This window comes from Cicer arietinum, chromosome 6 (assembly GCF_000331145.2).
Source record: "Cicer arietinum cultivar CDC Frontier isolate Library 1 chromosome 6, Cicar.CDCFrontier_v2.0, whole genome shotgun sequence".
NCBI classification, from domain to species: Eukaryota; Viridiplantae; Streptophyta; class Magnoliopsida; order Fabales; family Fabaceae; genus Cicer; species Cicer arietinum.
In genome coordinates, this window is record NC_021165.2 from 45,949,640 (window position 1) to 45,963,985 (window position 14,346).

Sequence of the window (14,346 nt, forward strand, 5' to 3'; positions counted from 1 at the left end):
AAGACTAGAGTTAGAAGTTGTATCTCTCACCAGAGCAATTGGTTGTTGACTACCCATTGGGTCTAGTGAAGATTCACTTAGCTTATTTATTAATTACTTCAAGTTTGTGGTAATGAATTTTAATTGAGTTCCTTCTCTTTGATTACTATCCTGGTCATTATGAGTTAAAACACTACATTGGATTATGTTAACTTTGCTAAGAAGTAGTATTATTCATATAATGTGTAATGGTGTGAATGCATTGTTAGTACTCGGATGTTTATGATTTCCATGTTTATTCTGGGTTTGATCACTTAGGATAAATAATAGTTCATTAATTAGTAAAGCAATTAATGAATTGAATTCAAGTAACTAATATGGTAGATTAGTTAATGGACTTATCAAACTAAACCAAATGCTTAGACATAAGGTTTGGAACCGTAAAGTGACTGAGAAAGTTTAGTTACAATAGAATGAATTTAATGAGTGCTTAGAAATAAAGGAATCTCGACACCATTATATTTTTTCACTCAACTTAAAAGCAAAATTAGGTTGAACTTTGCACTTAAATGTTGTAGCACCACGTAACATCAGTGGTATACCTTATTATAGTAAAGGAAACATAGGCCTACTTATAAGAACCTTAAGAGCATGAAGATATGATAAATATTTTAATAAATTAGGATGACCTTTATTTATTTTGATTTGGTTTGTAATAATTCTTAGTTTGCTTAGATTTGGAATTTTAATAGTTTTATTATAGATTTAGTTTATGTTATGTATAAGTGAAGATACTTTACTTCCTTACATTAAGTTTATTTTAGAAAAAATAAGATGTAACCTCAATATGGGCCTAGAGAATGATATCACTTATGACTCATTTAGGTTTAAAGATAGACTTACTTTATATATGCATTTGTAACCTCATTGAAGGGAAGATTTTGAACATTATTTTTGTGAGGCTTTGCTGTCTAGAGTTCTTGAAAGAATTCACTTTGAACTTATCAAGGTTGTTAATCCTTCTGGCGTTCTTTTTGGTTGATCAATCCCTAGGTTGTGGTGCCATTTTGTTCTTGGTTTGTTTGCTGAATAATAATTTTGAGTTTCCTTTACATCAAACCCTAATACACAAATTCTACCAATTTTCGTGTTCAGTAACCTACAATCATATCCCAAGTTCTACATATTTGTTTTCGGTGATTCAATAGCCTAACTTGTGTTTTGGAACATCATTTTTCACCTCATGTTGGAATCATCTTATTTTGAGTTTCGTAGCTTTTGTTATCGCGTTCTCCAACAACACGTGACTTTAGCTCTAATATGTAAGTTTCCAACCTAGAATGATCCTTAAGGTGATTCATGACAAACACGATCATATCATTTGGTACTAGAGCTTGTATCTAGGTTTGAAATAGAGTAAAATTTTGTTTATGAATTTTTTTTATGTGAAACATAAATTGATTGTTGCATTGCTCTTTTTTGAATTGTTGTTCTTAGTTATTTTGTGTGTTGCTGCTACTTGAAAAAAAAAAAGGAAAAAAAAAGTAGTTGTATTGTTTAAAGTAGTGCACACTACATATTTGACAAAATTCCTAAGAGTATTTTCTGATCACATTATCATAGTTTTGTGTTAAGTTGCTTTCTTCTAACCAATTTTGGCTCCTATCTGTTCTTGTTGATTCACTTAAGATCTTGAAGAGAACAATTGAGTAGAAAAAGGCAAGAGAGATACATTATAGAAAAAGGCTAAATTGAGTGAAACACGAGTGACAAATTCAAGAGTGTAAACACATGAACTGTGTGGTGAGGTCTTTTTCTTTCACTATTGTTTGTTTGTTATTTAAAATATGGTAGGAATAGGTGGTGATGAGGATTAAAAAAAAAAGTATATCATATCATCAATGTATTTGAGATTTTGTATTGGATCCGGAGAATGTAAAATATATGTACGAAAATGGATATGCAAAATAGGAAAGAAAAGTAGAGAAACTACCCTTGAGAGAGAAAGAGAAAATGATAGAAAAGAAAGAACAAGAGGAGAAACATTTGAGAGACATAGGGTAAGAAATTAACTCCAACTATTTGTCTAACTTTGATAATTCTCTATTGCAAGTGCTTGAAGAAGTGTCTCTAAAGGAAGAATGATATCAATATGTTAACATTGAAAGTAAAGAGAAAGATTACCATAAAATTGAAAGTCTCTTTAAACAAGAGAGTGAGGTAAACGAAGCAATGTTAGTGCTTGAAGGTGATTATTCAAAGGTTCCTCAAAAGGATGCTTGCAAGGTAATTATTGAGTCACCATTTTTTTGTGATAAAGAGAATGTCCATGAGACTCAACTTGCTTTGAAACCTTTGCAAATACAGAGTAAGATATTGTTTGCCACAAATTTCAATCCAAAGAAGGTATATTTGCTCATGAATATCAACTTCAAAAGGTATAACTTTATCCTCATCTTTAGAATTTCTTACCTTTACCATAAATGTGGTAAGATGTTAAAAGTTCAAGATGTGTAATTTGTTTCACCAACTTATCACATTTGGTGACTTTTCCTTAAGTGCATGAAGATGATCCATAATTTAATAAATGATCCATATTTTAATGAGGTTAAAAGTTCAAGATGTGAAATTTGTTCAAGAACCTTAAGTGCATGAAAATGATCCATATTTTAATAAATTAGGATGAACTTTATTTATTTTAATTTGGTTTGTAATAATTCTTAGTTTGTTTTGATTTGGAATTGTAATAGTTTTATTATAGATTTAGTTTATGTTATGTGTAAGTGAAGATACTTTATAACTTCCTTACATGAAAAGAAAAAAAAAAGATGTAAGCCTAATAGAGGTCTAGAGAATGGTGACACTTATGATTCATTTAAGTTTAGAGATAGACTTACTATAAATATGCATTTGTAACCTTCTTGTGGGGAAATTTTGAACATTATTTTTCCGAGGCTTTTGCTCTCTAGAGTTCTTGAAAGAATTTATTTTGAACTTATCAAGGTTGTTAACCCTTGTGACGTTCTTTTTGGCTTATCAATCCCTAAATTGTGGTGCCATTATGTTCTATGTTCGTTTGCTGAATAATAATTTTGAGTTTCCTTTACATCAAACCCTAATACAGAAATTCTACAAATTTTTGTGTTTAGTAACCTGTGATCGTATCTCGAATTATACATACTTGTTTTTGGTGATTCAACAACCTAACTTGCATTTTGGAACGTCATCTTTCACCTCATTTTGGAATCGTCCGATTCTGAGTTTCGTAGCTTCGGTTATCGTGTTCTCCAGCAAAATATGATTTTGTCTCCAATCTATAAGTTTCCAACCTAGAACAATCCTTAAAGTGATTCATGACAAATACAATTATATTGCCTACTCTTTATCTAATCAATCTAAAACTCACTTTACTAATTAATTTTCTTAACTTTTTGTTACACAAAACTATTTGTTATTTTATTTTCTCAATTGATTAAAATGAATGACAATAGAGTAAGTAGAAATCAACTAACAATCCTCGATGGAATGATCTTATTTTACCATTTTATTACTTGTGTCTAACTGTGTATACTTGCACATGTTTATGTTTTTATGCAGCAATTAGTGTGACTCTAGAATTCCTTTACTAGCACATCACATATATTCAATTTTTCTATGGAAAAGAAATTGAACCAATAGATTTCACAAAGATCGTAGATGAAGTTCTAGAATTCAACTCTAAGATCGTTGAGTAAGTCGAGTTGATCATGTTGGAGTTGATTGCAAGTCCCACATCCTTTAGTGTGGGAGAATAAGGATAAGGCCAAGGCTATATATTGGGTTTTGGTCATTTGTTTTCAAATGCACCAGTCAGCAATAGCACTTTAAGCTTGTATCTGACTTAGTTTAAATATTTGCTTTGTAAGAGTGTGGTTGTACTGGGGTGTGAGTGAGAGAAGTCTATGTGTTGTAACAATTTTCACATAGTATTAATTCTTTGGTTGCCGGTTTAGGCAGCGGCCGTGGTTTTTTCTCCGGTTTTGGAGTTTCCACGTTATATTCTTGTGTTGTGATTGTGTCTTAATTCTTTTTGACTTATGCTATTTTTCCCAACAACTAGTATCAAGAGCCAGGTTCGGAGGTTCGGTAGGATAATTTTTCTTAGTATGCTCTGTGGTTGCAGCTTTGTCTGATCTTCCACATCAGAAAAGAATTATCCTTGGTTTTGTTAGGGGAAAGGTGATACTGTGAAAGTGCTGTTTAGGGAGGTTCTGGCTAAGGAAATACTTGGTATTTAAGTGTGTCTGTTGTGACCCACCTCTCTTTCCTGGGAACTTACCTGGTGTACAGTTTACAGTCTGCGTGCAGCTGCTATGTCTTATTCAAGCGTTATGAAGTTTGACATAGAGAAGTTTGATGGAAGAATCAACTTTGGCTTGTGGAAAGTACAAGTCAAGGATGTGCTTATACAATCAGGATTACACAAGGCGTTGAAAGGAAACACTTCCAACATGGAGGCCGACAAGTGGGAGGAACTAGATTTGAGAGCTGCAAGTGCAATTCGTCTGTGTTTGGCAAAGAATGTTCTTGCGAATGTGCAGAATCTGTCATCAGCCAAGCAACTCTGGGAGAAGCTTGAAGGGTTATATCAGGCTAAGGGCATCTCAAATCGGTTGTTGTTGAAAGAGCAATTCCACAATCTGCGCATGGATGAGGGTACGAAAATCTCTGATCATCTTAGTACTTTGAATAATATTGTCTCTGAGTTGGAATCTATCAAAGTTGAGATTGATGATGAAGATAAAGCGTTAAGGCTCATTTTGTCCCTTCCACCTTCCTATGTTCATCTTAAACCTGTTCTGATGTATGGGAAGGAAAGTTTGAGTTTTGAAGAAGTTGCAACTAAAATTATTTCTGAAGAAAGGAGAATGAAAATGATGAAAGCACTTCATCAAGCTCAATGTTGCTGACTAGAAGTGGGGCTAATGGGAAGAAGATACATGCAAAGAATTTGGTGTGCTGGGAGTGTGGAAAGTCTGGGCATGTGAAGAGAAATTGTCCAGGTGGAGCAGTATCTGGAAAAGACTCTGAGACAAGTGCTGGCAAGGTCTCCCTTGTTTGGGGAGATGATGGTGATCTCATCTAGAAGATAAAGTTTGTCCTTATGGTATTTCCGCTATACCATGAAAAAGGACAAGTTATTGCTAGCGGATTCAGAACAGCACACGGGCATTGGTTGGCATTGATGCAAGGTGTGTGGTGATGTGTCGATGGCTGAAGAACTTCCTGGAAGCCAACATGGGAGTTGCACCATAAATTTCAGCAAGGTTTCGACATGAGGAAATTCTTGGAATGGTTTAGTTCCAAGTGGAGAAAATTCTTGGGATGGTTTAGTTCCAAGTGAAGTGTACTTTTGATGGTGGAGTATGATTGTCGGTAAGACAATGGAAGCGGAAGTAACTCTTACAATCAAGGTGGAGATTGTTGGGGTTGATTGCAAGTCCCACATCCTTTAGCGTGGGAGAATAAGGAGAAGGCCAAGGCTATATATTGAGTTTTGGTCATTTGTTTTCAAATGCACCAGTTAGCAATAACACTTTAAGCTTGTATTTGACTTAGTTTAAATATTTGCTTTGTAAGAGTGTGGTTGTACTGGGTGTGAGTGAGAGAAGTCTATGTGTTGTAACAATTTTCACATAGTATTAATTCTTTGGTTGCCGGTTTAGGTAGCGGCCGTGGTTTTTTCTCCGGTTTTGGAGTTTCCACGTTATATTTTTGTGTTGTGATTGTGTCTTAATTCTTTTTAACTTATGCTATTTTTCCCAACAGATCATGATTGTAAGCCATTGTAGGTGTAGAAGGAGTAGAATTTGATGTCATAGATAATCCAAATAGGGAATACTAGATTACCAAAAGTGTTAGAAGTGAAATGCGAAGGTAGTGAATGTTTGAGTGTTGATGTTTTTAATAAAAAGTTCGAGTTTCTAAATTCTAAAGTGCATTAAATGATTTAGCACGCACTTAGAATTAGTGCTACATGTATCAAAATACCAATTAACACATACGTAAGAAAACTTTTCAATAGACAAATTGGATTTCATTCAACCTGAGGCAAAATGAATCTCAATTTGTCAAAGGTGTAACGTGTATGTAACCTAAAATACTTATTTTAACAGAGACAAAATAAACTCACTTTTCAAAGTGAAAATATAGCTTAATGTACGAAAGCCAAACTAATGGAGAGTTTGAGTTATCATTCATTTATAAATTGAATATTCAAATTCATCTTTATAAAGTTGAATCTATCTTCAATAATAGGTTTTATAAAATTATGTTTAATCCCTATATGCTTTGCTCTAGAGTGTAAAATAGCATTTTTGATTAAGCAAATTGTAGAAGTATTATCACAAAAGATAGGAATGTTACTCTTATTAATTTTATAATCTTCTAACTAATGTTTCATCCCTAATAGTTGTGTGTTACACCTTGTTGTTGAGATGTATTATGCTTGACTAGTAGATCATTTTTACCAAGAAAGATGCAACTTCCACTAGTGTTTTTTCTTCCAAACTTGTCTCTAGCATAGTCAGCATTACAGTAATCTAATAATTTGTCAGCATTACCTTTTTCATGTGTCGTCTTTAGTGAGAGAACAAGTAGGATGCATGAGAGTCAGCATAGATTTGCATTTATCCATCTTAAACTTCTTGGAAGTTCTTTTGTACTCAAATTCAACAAAGCTTTAAAGGTTCATCAAACTAAATACACAAGAATATTAACTACCCTTTGTCATTTGAAAGTAGATCTAGAGTCTTTTACTTAAATTTTCATTTTAATGCTATATTTTAAAATTGTTACTTAAAAATGTGTCAAAACAAAAAAAATTATTTGTTTAGACTAACACTGAAATAGGTAACATATATAGTCAATTCTTGTGAGAATGATATTTTATTTACACTTTATTACTTATTTATGATACTTGCACAATTAATTTCCGCAACAAAAAGTCAATCCTTTTTTTTCTTTGACAGATAATCACTACAACAAAAATTATATTTAGCAACAATTATTATAGCCTTTGGAGACAATACAAATTGCCACTAAATTTTTTTATAACAATTACTTAATGGTGGGTGTATCTAGTATTGCTAAAAAAATTAGCGACTATTAAAAAGATGTTGGTAAAGACCTATTTTATTGCCACTAAAAGGTAGGTAATGGCCACTAAAAAGATGTATTTTGCCAAAGTTATTTCATCCTTTTACCGACCATTAAGTATTGCTGGTATAAGAAATGAAAAACCCCTAAAATTTTCACATTTTCCCTATATTTTGGTGTCAGAATATAAAAACTTCAACTTATCACAAATTTGAAAGTTTACAAAACTTACACTACTAACAATAATTTTAACAAAAATAAACGTGCCAAAAATTTCCATTCAAATATATACAAACATGTACAGCAGACTGTTTCCATGGAGACAAATTTCGAAACTGCAAACAAAACAAAATTTGTCAAGGAAACTAGAAGCATGAGGGTGTGTCTCTGTATTAAAATTAGTTCTACACTTCCACTCATAAAAACCTAAAAATTAGCTAGTGCTTCTTCTATCATCTCTACTCCACTTCTTCACTTGGCTAAGTAACCTAAACCTACCCAGATCTCATATACTTCCTACACCGCAATGAAAACAGTTTCCTTGTTAAGGATACAAAGAGAAAGAAGCTCATGCATAAAATCAGCTTGTATTTCTCAAAATAACTTGTAGATACTCACGTATCATATTCATATTGTCTCATATTTCAGTTTCAAACTTTAATCAGAAAAGGGTTATTAATATAGATGATTTCTGAGTATTTACTCCTAATATATCTTCAAGAAACAAGACATTTTTATGGGTTTTTAACTTTTTATATTTGAAATATATCAACAAATGAATTGTCATATGTCATCTCAATCACTTACTAGTACTCATGATATCAAGTACATGTTCGATTGAAGGAAATTTTGGAAGATAACAGGTGGACATAAGATGTATAAAAATATTTGTTTCAACTGAGTCATTCCATAATTTGACATTATTAGCGATACATTGATTATATATATTATTATTACAGATAAATACTTTTGTAAATATACTTATTTTTATTGAAAAAGAAAATTTTGAAGTAATCTCTCTCCCTATTATAACTAAGCTCCACTCGTCATACAAATTTCACCAAATTTCACAGCATGCCAGCATGATAGAAAATGACTGAAAAAGCGGCGAAATTGAAAAATAACCCCTAAAAAGATTTGAACTTTGAGTCCAAATGGATTTAAAATTGGAAAAACTAACAAAACGGCTCTTTTAGTTTTCCTTTTCCTTCTATCATAATTAAACAAATTGATGTGGATTCTGTAGAAATTGACCTGCCCACCGATTTCCTTGACCAGTTTAGATATTTTGTTTATGGAAAAATGGATAGAATTCATGCTCATTAACAACTCTGCATTAATAGTTTAGATGCTTTCTAAAAAAGGAAGAGATAAGTCAAATTCATGTTAGTTCATTGGATTACAATTAGATGGTGCATGTCTATGCATAAGATTCATACCTGAGCCTTAAGAGCTGCTGCAGTATCAGTACCAACATTTATCGTGTCTTGAACAATCTATTAATGCAGAAGGGTTCATGGAAATAAACTATGTCAGCAAAGTTCCTAATTGAGGTCGAACTAGGGCGATGTTTATGAAACGCTGATAAGTTCGACCTCCGCGATGGACGAATCACTCAGGTGATTCTTGAAGAAATAAAAAAAAAATCGCTAAAATAATCTCCAAATCGAAATGAAATAACTGATATAATTAAAAGTGATCGAAAACATGAGATTAGGAGGTAGATCTGGAAACGGAGAAGTTGAAGCAAAAGATGAAGATTGGATCCATGGAAGTCATCTAGAGGAAAGCACGATCGATCAGAGAACGAAAACCGTTATCTCCACCACCATCGACACAATAATCGAGGATATTCAACGGTTGAGGAGTGATGTGGATTTTGATAATAAATTAAATGAAAAACAAGACTAATAACCTAAGTTTTTTACTGGCAATTATTTAATGGCACAATTTTTTTTAATTTAGTCAATTGCTACTAAATAATTGCCGCCTAAAATTCATTTCTAAATTTTAATCCTGAATCCAGATCCAAAATACATACTTTAAAATATTTTTGTAATAAAGAATATTTTTTATGACAGAATATAATAAATAAATAAATAAATATGTTAACTTATGTTACGGTGACAACATATTCATGACATAGTATCTACGCAGACAGGAAGAATAGTTATAATTTCAGATCCATGAACTCCTTCTTCGGTACCGATGTCTCCATGATGTGCTCATTCTAAACTTCTGTCCCACTAATTCAATGTTTTATCCCTCCTCAAAGTCAGACATTTTGCAGTTACCAATTTGCCCCCCTCGTGTTCCTTTTCTATTTTATTAATATTAATACTCCCTCCCTCCTTGCCATCAAAAATTGTCTCATTTAAATATTTCATGTATATTAAAAAAATTTAAAATAAAATAAAGAATACTATTTTTACTTATTACATTTTGAAGTATTATTAATGTCATAACTACGTATTAGAAGATATTGAATTGTAAATGAAGTAAGTAATATTAAGAACACTTATTAGTAGGGTTATGCGAAATATATAGTCAATTGAACTACATTGATAAATTTGATTGTAATATATCAGAAAAATTTAAATCAATTAAATGTTTTATATATCGAACCATAAATTTAAAAAAAATCAATTAACTAAATTTAATTAAAATATTAGTTTAAACCACTTTCAAACTTTTTTGTAATCAAAATCATAGAATAATTTTACCATCATGTGTCCTACAAATAATTTTACTTGACGTGAGCATGATATTTAATTAAAATGTACAGTTAAAAAATATTAAAAATTAAAATGGTTTTCTATTTTGGGGTAATATTTTTTTGCAAATAAGTCACTTGTAGGATAAAGAGAGTATATATTTTTTGACAAAAATATTTTATTTTATTTTTGAAGGAATAAAAGCTTATTATATTTTGGACTGACATTTTAATTTTAATTTTTTTATACTTAAATATTGTGCTCATGTCCTTCTGCTGTTGTTAGGGCTCAGCTCAAGCCCACTATTTCCATAAAAAATGTTGTTCTCGTGCCATTTTGTGTTAATAGTATGGTGGATGAGGAAAATTAAGTTTACTCAATTAGTATTTCTGACCAAAATTATATGACTAATCTTAAAAGAGAAATGACTGTTTTTAAGGAAAAATGTAAATTAGTACGATTTCGGCAACAATAATATTTATAAAGAACAAATGTTTACCTTTATCCAAGAAAATAATGCATATATATAACACCAAAATAAATAAATAAATAATGCATATATAGTATCAATATAACAATAGACTTGTAGTTAATAAAATAATAAATATTTAATTACTTTATTTTAATTTTAATTTATTTTACTAATGTGATATTCAATATAAGATCGACCTACAAAGAGATTAAGTTATAAATGAAGGGTGTGTCTGATATAAACCTCTATAAATATGGTCTAAGTACCTTTATTCTTTTTTTAGTAAAAAATGAATTAAATAGTAATAAAAATAATTTAATAAAAATATATATTGATAATATACTAATCAAAATGTGTGTTTAATATATTGTATGTGAAATTTAAAATTTGAATAATTTCAAATCCTTAAATATAAAATCCTCTTATAAGTTTTTCTTGTTTTTTCATAAGACTCTCTTTAAGTTTTTCAACTGCATTAATTATTTTTTTATTAAAATATCTATAATTAATTAATATATTTTTTAATCAACAATAAATATTAAAATCCCATAAAAAAATAATAAATATTATAATAGAAACATTAACTTATTATCTCTCGTCAATAGTAAACTTATAAAAACAATATTAATTCTTAACAAATCGAATATTACAATCGAATTTCTTAAAGTGATTTGATCAATAAAATTCTAATGTTAAGTACAGAGTTAATATAGTAATATATAATAAATAGTTAAATCAATTTTGGTCTATGTAAATATCGTATATTTTTTTTTCTCTAATTTTGTTTTTGAAACAATAGTCTTTCAATTGATGAACTCATAATCAAGTTTATTTTTTATTGAGACTACTCGTAAAGTTAAAACACATCCAAATAGTGAGTGAGGATTAACATAACTTGCCTTTTTCTTTATCTTATTTACTTATTTATTTTTATTTATCATATTTCTTTTATAGTTTTGTAAATAATAAAAGTCATAATTTTTGTTTTTCACCATCCAACTGCATAGAAAAAAACTCAATTGATCTAATTTTCGATTAAGAAATAAGTAAAATATAATCAATAAATTTCATTAACTAACCAACCAATTGAGCAAATTAGTTAAAATAACAAAATCCTCGGATAATAAAGAACAGTGGTTAATTTTAAAAACAAATTAAAAAATAATTTCATAAAACTGTTACGATGGAACATTAAAAAACAACACGTAGCTTATGATTTAAAATATTTATTATAAAATTATAAAGTACAGAATGATATTGACATAGATAAAAACCAAAACATGGGCACCTTGGTAAAAGCAACATTAATTCTTCTAGGAGAAGAATATAAACTGAGTTTAGGTTCTTGACAACGGCGATAACGCAGAAAATTGCAAGACTATATTAATTCATGGCGTTCTTACATATCTTAGGCACTGTGATTTTAAGGAAATGCATATACATATATCATCAATATGCATACCTATTTACAGCCATAGCTTTCCTTCTAATGTCATCGGTCCAATTTTCCGGGATGACTTTTCGGCAAACTACGGTGGTTTCCGTCAGAGGTCCAGCCTTGACATCAATGATGGGAAGGCCTGATCGCTAGTTAGCAAGCAAGGTTATAACTTTACTTTTTGACTCAAAGCAAGGTTATAAATTGCAATCGCCTCTTTTACTCTTTATGATTTTTAATAAAAAAAAATTCAATTTTTTTTGTCAATTTTGTATCGGGAATAATCTAGCTTGGTTAAGGATTATATTCCATATAATTTAGTTTATTGTTGTTAATTTTGATTATAGTCTGTAAGTTTTTCTACGGCGTCAATTCTACTTATATAATTTAAGTGTGGTCATTTTAGTGGCCCATAAAAATTTGTTGTTCAAATTTTTCGGTAGTTCAAATTTCTGATTTGGATATAGTATATAGTATATATACATACATAAGCATAATAGAAAACCAAATTTATTTTACCCTGAATGATATAAAGATAATTTGCATTCATGTCATGAGTGTAGGAGATTTACTCCCTATCTAAATATTTTGGGGATATTGTTCTACCATGAAACATTCTTGATTGAAAATTTTAAGTGCATTTTATATACAGTAGTAGGACATCGATCCCCTTCAACCATTGTATACGATGCAGTGGCCAAAGAAATAAATCATTATATTTAGAGTGAGAAAGTTTATCTATCTAATCTGTTCTTAAGTAGAACTTTAGTAGATATCGCCGACATGTGTTGTGTCCAAGTCCAAGGCCTCAGTGTTTGTATTCTTAATCCTCCTTTTACATGAAATTCAGTTAATATATATCAATAACATAGATTTTTGTTAAATTTTATATAGATGATTTATGTGATATAACCTTTCAATTCAATGCTGGATTTTATAAAATTTGTATTGGTTAAAACGTTATTGAGTAGTGTAACATTAAATTTGTGTAATTCGATCCTTTCACATATATATATATATATATATATATATATATAATATCCAAATTCTACTAGAAATAAATTGTTTGCTTAATTGTCTAAATGTATTATTTGTGATACTTGTACACACATGTGTTTGTTATAAATGGAGGTCAACTAAACTTGAATAATAAATAAAATTTAATGGATGATCATATTGAAATAAAAAATGAAATGAAGATAAGAATGAAGTGGTTGACACTCAACCTAGGTGACTTGTTTATGATTAATTCGAATAATCGAAAGATATGAATTTGTTAGTACATAGGAGTAGAGTTGCCAAAAATGTGTTTGTGTGGTGAATTCAATTGCATGTGTATGGGTGCATGAGATTGACTCGTTGTTCACGTCCAAACGTAGATTCATTTAAACTGAATACAAGGTCGGTGTCAATCTTCAGCGGAAATCGACTTATAACACTTAGCCTTCATCTGAAGTCAAGTGGCGTATGATCTTAGTAATTGGGAGGATATATATATATATATTTCTATTTTACATATCATACCCTTTCTTATACATGTATTTAATCTTAGCCCCTAGTTTTTGTGTACGTGTGGCATGTCTTTCGTGTCACAAATGGAAGGTTACTTCCCACCCCGCTTCTCGAGGATTCTAAGACAGACAAACACTTTGAAGTAACTTGGAGATCATGTACCATGATCAGGACGGTAAAGGCTTTTGGGATATTCATGGTGAAGGCAACACTGCATGCTAGACGGGGTTCGTTACCTACGTCTATAGGTGTTCATACATGATATATGTCATCTTTAGGCTCATGTCTACATTACTTAGAATCTCTCATTCCATAACAAATGGGATACTGATTGGATCATCACGGGTCCTATTAGTGCAAAAGTGATGTTAACTACAATCATCAGATTGATCTTTTGATGATAACAGAAACGACATAACAATTATCCATTAACTTTGTTTGCTAGTGTGTAGATTAATTTAGAGGATGAAATTTACATTAATGACTATTTATTTTAAGGTAGCATGGATTATGAGTAAGTTAGAAATAATAATTTGAGTGTTATTAACACAAATAATATTATTACCTAATGAACAAGTAATTATGTTTATTAATAGATTAAGTCATAATATATAAAAACGTCCTTCAGAATATTATAAACTGAATCGTCATCTGGTCACAACAATTGATTCATTAAGAAGCTTTTTAATAAGCATCTAATAATATATTCTCAAGTCAAACTTAGAAGACAAAGCAAATAACTCAATGAATGTTCCTTTGATCAGAGGAAAAGAGTGCTACTATGATCATTTGTCTTTGACAAAAGTCAATTTTAAGTCCAAATTTTTTTGTTGATCCTTTGATCAAGTCCAGAAGAAAAAAAAAATCGATGAGAAGCTTCTCGATAAGTTAATACACTTCTAAAAGTCAAATCCTCTAAAGAAGTAAAATGATTTTGGAACATTTGTTTGAAGAAACGGTTCCTCTTTTAAAGTTATCATTTGATGAAGTCGATGTCTCTAAGTAAACAAGTCAACGTTGAAATCAACGATGAAGACAAAAGTTCTATAAAAAAGAATTTTGTTCATCTAGTGAACAATACATATGACGTGACA

General features: G+C 30.4%; 1 long non-coding RNA gene across 1 annotated transcript; it reads right to left on the reverse strand.

Annotated features, from left to right (window-relative positions):
• Nucleotides 1-7,268: 7,268 nt before the first annotated feature.
• Nucleotides 7,269-9,331, reverse strand: LOC101514940 (uncharacterized). Its single transcript, XR_003473344.2, has 2 exons — nt 8,556-9,331; nt 7,269-7,632 (listed from the first exon to the last, which is right to left on the reverse strand). It is a non-coding gene; the product is annotated as an uncharacterized lncRNA (long non-coding RNA).
• Between the last annotated feature and the right edge of the window lie 5,015 nt (nt 9,332-14,346).